This window comes from Panthera onca, chromosome B3 (assembly GCF_046562875.1).
Source record: "Panthera onca isolate mPanOnc1 chromosome B3, mPanOnc1 haplotype 2, whole genome shotgun sequence".
Taxonomy (NCBI): Eukaryota; Metazoa; Chordata; class Mammalia; order Carnivora; family Felidae; genus Panthera; species Panthera onca.
The window spans coordinates 111,199,498-111,205,497 of NC_138344.1; positions in this window are offsets into that span (position 1 = coordinate 111,199,498).

The window sequence follows — 6,000 nt, forward strand, 5'->3', positions numbered from 1 at the left end:
ATTGCCTTAAATACTTTATCATAAAAAAAATGTACAACCAACAGTATTTTGTGGTGCACCTGCAAGCTATCCGTGCTTGGCGAGCTCTGAGATAAATTATTTGCAAGGCAAATAGCTAATGGGTGGTTGAGTAGAATCAAGACTTGAATCCAGAGCTGTCTGATCGGTAAATCTGTTCTTCAAGCCTCTAGCCTCTGTACAATCTTGCCCTTCCACAGTGAAGAGCCAGATTCCATTTATCCTTAGAGTATTTGATTACTTGAAGCTCAGTTGTCTAGACTCACTGTAAGGTAAATATATAATTAACCATGGCCTTCAATTAACCTTGTTCCCCTCCTCCATTCTCCCAATAATTTTGGAACTAGCATTCCATCCTTCTTTGTATTCACTCTCTACCCATGTCCATAACAGGAGATAGAAAAGTGGGTGAGATAAGTGAAGATTCTGTGAATTGATAGGCAGCTGACTGCTCTGGAGATACCTGCTTGGGCTCACTCTCCCTTTGGGTGTCTACTTGCCTGCATCGACTGGAAGGTGAGTCCTAACAGAGTGTCCCTTCCCAGCTCAGCCTGCTGTGCTCACACAGAGATGCAAGGGTATAATCAGTGGCTACCAAGCTGTCAATTACCCAGCCCCAAATGCAGGAGTTAACTCTAGATTTGATTCTTTTTGCCTTCTGTGCTTCACAAGGTACACGTCTGAGCAGAAACAATTTCCCTGAGTGTGCTTCAGTCGGATTACTGTTGATGTTGGAGCTTTTCATTTATTTATATATAAATATAAATAAATATATTTATATGTTTTATGTATAATATGTAAAACATATATAGGTGCATTATTTTAATATGAAGCTTGATATTGCACGTGTGTTTTACCTGATGATGGTTTGTCTAATTTCCAAGCCTATTTGCATTTGAATTCATACTCCATCTTCAAGGTAGGGAGAGCTAAAGATGAAGGTACAGATGGCATCTTAATCCTGGCTTTGTCTGGCATGCCGAATGACTGGTGTGTAGGCTGTGATATGTGGCAGGACATCTGGGGTAAGGTTAGTGACCCATTAAGGTGTCCTGAGCTCCGATTAGACACAAGTTGGAGCCAGCAGGGCTGTCAACACTCAGTTTCTTTTTGATTAACATTCTGCCTCTTAACCCCTGGAGGCCACTTATCCTTCTCACCTCCAAAAAAAGACAGAGTTAAAGCCTGAGGTCATTGCTCAGCAGAAGCCCCAGGAACTGATTGAGCTGGAAAGGGCCTCACTTAGCCTCTCTCAGTAGCCATTCCATTTTCAGAATCCTCTACTGCCAGGACAGCTCATGCCCGGTAGTATATGGAGCTCCTCAGCTGAAATGGCTCTCCGAGGAGCAGTTTCTCAAGGAAGTGAAGATGCTTATGAAAACCCATTGGTGAGGTAGGGAGGTCAAGGGAAAATAAGGTTAATTATTGTGGTGTTTTTGTTTTTGTTTTAGTCCATGTTGGAGGACGTATCCTCCAAATAAGGGAGTTGTGTTTTCTATTCTCATTGTGATTTGGTCTAGCTTACCTCAATAAGCTTTAGTCCATAAGCTCCTCACTCAGCCAAAATCATCTGATTCATCATTGTATTCCTAGTGCACACACAGTGAATAGCACATAGTAAGTGCTTGGAAATGTACTGTGCTATAATAATTATGGATTTAATAATGCAATATCTTGGATTTGCTTTCATGTAATATGGGAGGAAGGCAAAATTGGGTAGAAGTGTAGATGAACCAAGACTGACCATGAGATGAAAACTTGAAGCTGAGTGATATGTCTTGGGGGGTTGTTACACCATTCTCTCTAGTTTTGTTCAACATTTTCCATGAACGATGTTTTTATCAGTATCTAGATTAAGTATAAAACATATTGAAAGATATGGCAGAGACTGACCCAATGCCCCAGTCTCATCTTTTTCCTAGGCACGTAGCTTGATTGCACTTTGTAGTGACTTATGCTCCGGCCAGTAGAATGTGGACAGAAATAATATAAGCCTCTTCCAAACTGTGACCCTTATTCTACATCATCCTCTAAGCTTTCTCTCACCTTTTGCCTCCAGGCTAGATGCAGAAAATTAGTGAAGAACTCCAAACTTCTAGGCATGATGAAGCCTAGGTGAATAATCCTAGACTTCTGAATTACTTCATGGAACAGAACCACCTCCCACAGTCTGCCCATGAACCTACAATGGGCTGTAATGTGACTAAGACCTAAGTCTTTATTGCATTAAAAAAAAAAAAAAAAGTGCAGTATTGAACTGGCCTTAATCTGGCAAATGAGGTATTGAGCCTAGCTATTTTAGATATGGAAGGAGGCTTTGTAGATATTTGACCTCTTAGGATATCCAGAGCTATAATTAAGTAACTCTGAAGATGATGATAAAACGATTGTTTATCTGTACAACAGATTGTTTATCATTTATTGAATAACCAATATATACCAGGTACTGTTTTAAATGCTTTATATATACTAACTCATTTATTCCTTACAAGAATCCTATGAGGGAGAAGCTAGTGTTGTTTCCATTTTGTAAAGCAGGGAACTGAAAGAATAATTTCTGAAGTCAAATTATAAGTGCCAGAGCCAAGATTAAAATTCAGGTCTGACTCCCAAACTCTGTGTCTTCACTAGCCTGTAATATTTCTTCAATATTTTGTGCTTTGCTATGGGGAATGGATACTGGCGTGAAATAATACCTGGGCAGCATGATGTGTTACCTATAAAGTAGGGCTGGACCCCCATTCTGTAGAGGAGTAGACAGAACCAGAAAAGGTCCAAAGTGCACTGTTCCCCTGCCCTTGTAAAGATTGCCCTAGTGAGCAGAATTTAATGGTGGTGTCCTTAATCATCTGGGATAAAACTAGGTGTGAAGGCTTCATTTACTCTTTCTCTGATTTAATTCTATCTCTAGTCAACCTTGGCCTATCTTGTATTTACCACAAGGAGAAAATGGCCATCATCTGCTTCACTCACATCTCCCATGTCCCCACACCTCACACTTGGCCCACCCTTTATGACCTCTCTCTCCTTCATCCCACCCCATAGCCTACGTCTCTCCTCTCTTCTGGGCAACTGAGAGCACATATTTGGGCAGAGAGTCATGTCAATGCTCTTTAAACCTCCAAATGATGGCAGTTATTGATAACTCCCTTGCTTCCTGACCTCTCTTGCCTGCTACAGATACTTCCAGTCCTCAACAACCAGCAGAGTTGAGGAGGGACACCATCTCTCAGTTTCTACCTGGGACAGAAGATTCAAACTACATCCCATGGAGAAGCTGTGGGAGCCACCTGAGAAAATGGGAGAGGATATAGAGAATGTTGAATGAGTGGGGCTGCAAATCCCCCAGCCCCACTTCTTCACAGCAATTCCACAGCAATATGGTTCATGTAAGAGTGCATTTGGAGGATTATTCCATTCTTGAAGTAGGGGGGGCAGGAAATACCTTGCCTTGAAAGATCCAAACCTCTGAGCCCTTCTTTATATCTAACTTCTCAGGTCCCACCATTCCTGCCCACCAGGAACAGAGGTGGGAAAGAAGCCAGGTGACTGTCCCAACTCCCAATATCCCACTCTCTAGGCTCTGGAGCCAAGGAGAATCACATCAAAACAGAGCTTGTGGGTGGAAAAAGGCCTATGGGCTGCTGCTCTCCCTACAGTTCCCACCCACAGTTCTGAGTCTTAGATGGCCTTATGTGGAGAGGCACTAAAGGAACATGGCGTGAGTAAATGAAAGATTCGATCTCTGTTGATCTGGGTGTAGTTCCAGTAGGGGAAAAACTGGCCTTGGATCTTAGGATGGCCGTATTTATTCTTCAAGATTTACAGAGGCAGTTTGGCATAGACATTAAGAATGTGGAATCTAGAATAAGACCCTCTGGCTTCAAATCCCGACTCTGCCACTTCCAAACGGTAACCTTATCCTTGAGAAATATAAATAATATTTTCCTCGGAAGGCTGTTGGGAGGATTGAATGAGTTAATATGTGTAAAGCACTTGGTGCCTGACATGTTAGTGCTCAGTAGGTACTAATAAACATTAGCTCTCACCATTGTTGTTCAAATGCTCCCTTCTGACTCCCTGAAGTGGGGCTCATTGTTCTCTGCACTCTCAAAGCACTTTGCTGAGACCTCTGATGAAATCGTGAGGACTTTTTTTCAAAACCCCAAATCAAATTAGAGGATAGGGACAATAAAGCAGACTCTTTGAAATCAAGATACACAGATATCATAGGTAAAGTCCTTACTCCTTGCATAGCTATTATGGTTATGTGTCTGTCTCTTCCTCTCAGCCTCTTTGTATCTTTGTATACCAAGGGCACAAAAGTGCTCACTGTAGTTTGATTGAACGATTGAGCTGCATTGGCTCTGACCATTGCCTCCTGACCTTCCTATCTGCCTAACTGTACAGAGGCTTATCTCCTTTCTTTGCCCCAAGAGGAGGAGGACGTTAAGAGTCTGGGCTACGGCCAGGACACCCCTTCAGGGCTTGGCTGTGTGGCTGTGGGAATTCAGAGCATAGAGAGGAGAATAACATTTGCTGAACAGCTGCTGTCTTCCTGGAACTGTTCTGGGCTCTTTACAGCACGTAATTCTCACATCAATTTAGTGAAGATATATTCTTGTTGGTCCCATTTTTCTGGATGAGGAAACCGAGTTTAAGCAACCCTTTTAAGGTCACATAGCTGATGTGTCTGAGGCAGAATTCAAACCTGCCTGCTAGGGCTGCTAGCCCTAGGATCTGACTGCTAGGGCTGTGCTCTTTCCACTGTGCTTGCAGGCTCCCGCTGAAGCACCCCTCCCACCTCCCTATTCCACTCTAACTTTCTTCTCCACCTCTGTCTTGTCTTCATTTTCACCTATTATTCTCCCCAAATTATTTTTCTTCTTGAGTTGGCTTATTTATCACTTGGCCATATCTCCTTATTAATATAACCAGAACTTAAACATTATGCATCCCCACTGCCTCATTTGACAGCATGGTGCTGAGTGCTTATGAGCTTGGCAGTTAGAGGAGCTCAAAGGGGCTATAACATCTTCATCTTCAGCTGCTTTCATAGGGAAATGGGCCGGAGAGGAAAGAATGTGAGATGGGTCGGTGCAAGGCAGTGCATGGTGTATACATGGTAGAGGAGGGAACGAGGCGGGGAATCGGATGGTGATACCACCAAGCATTTCTCCTGTAGTGTATTCAGCTCTAATTCAAAGTGGCCTGCTTGTGGCCTAGGGCTGTGAGCCTCCAGGAAGCCCCTAAGGTCATTTCTATCAAACAGCCTACTTTTATCTTATTCCTACCACTACTGTAGGCTTTACACACGTCTCATTTGATCCATACAATAATCCCATGAGCTAGGCAGGTATTAATCTACTTCATTAAATAGATGAGGAAGCTAGAGCTCAGAGAATGCAAGCAATTTGTTAAAGTCATATACCCAGCAAGTGGCAGAACAAGGAAAGGGGTAAAAAGACCTGAAAATTAAGGAAGAGATAGTGAGGAGCAACCGGCCAACAGAGTAGGCCTTTCACAGCTTCCCCTGTTTGGGCATCTGCCTAGGTGAGCTGGCAGAGAATAGAAGCAGCTGAATTCCTGGATCAGCTTGCCTCATGGCCTGCTAGAGAAGAAGGGTCTCTGAGCCCCAAAGGTTGATGCTTTGATTTTTTCCAAGGAGATTTCAAAACTGGCAGGAGTTGTCCAGGGACCAGGAGGACTCTGCCCTCCAAAGTCCATCATGCTTCATGCTTCTTGGACCAAGACACTTTACATTTCCAATGGATACCTCAAAATCCCCCCTAAAAAGATGTCTGCTCAGCTGGTTGATTGCTTTGTCCCAAGACTGTTCTTTTCTGGTGGCTTTTCCCCAATTCTTTTACTTCTTTAGCCCCTTACTCCAATCCTCATGGTTTCCTGGGCCCAAGATTTCCAAGTCCTTTTGGAGCTCTTGCAACATATATCCTAAGACAGTTCCCTCTGAGTCATGACATA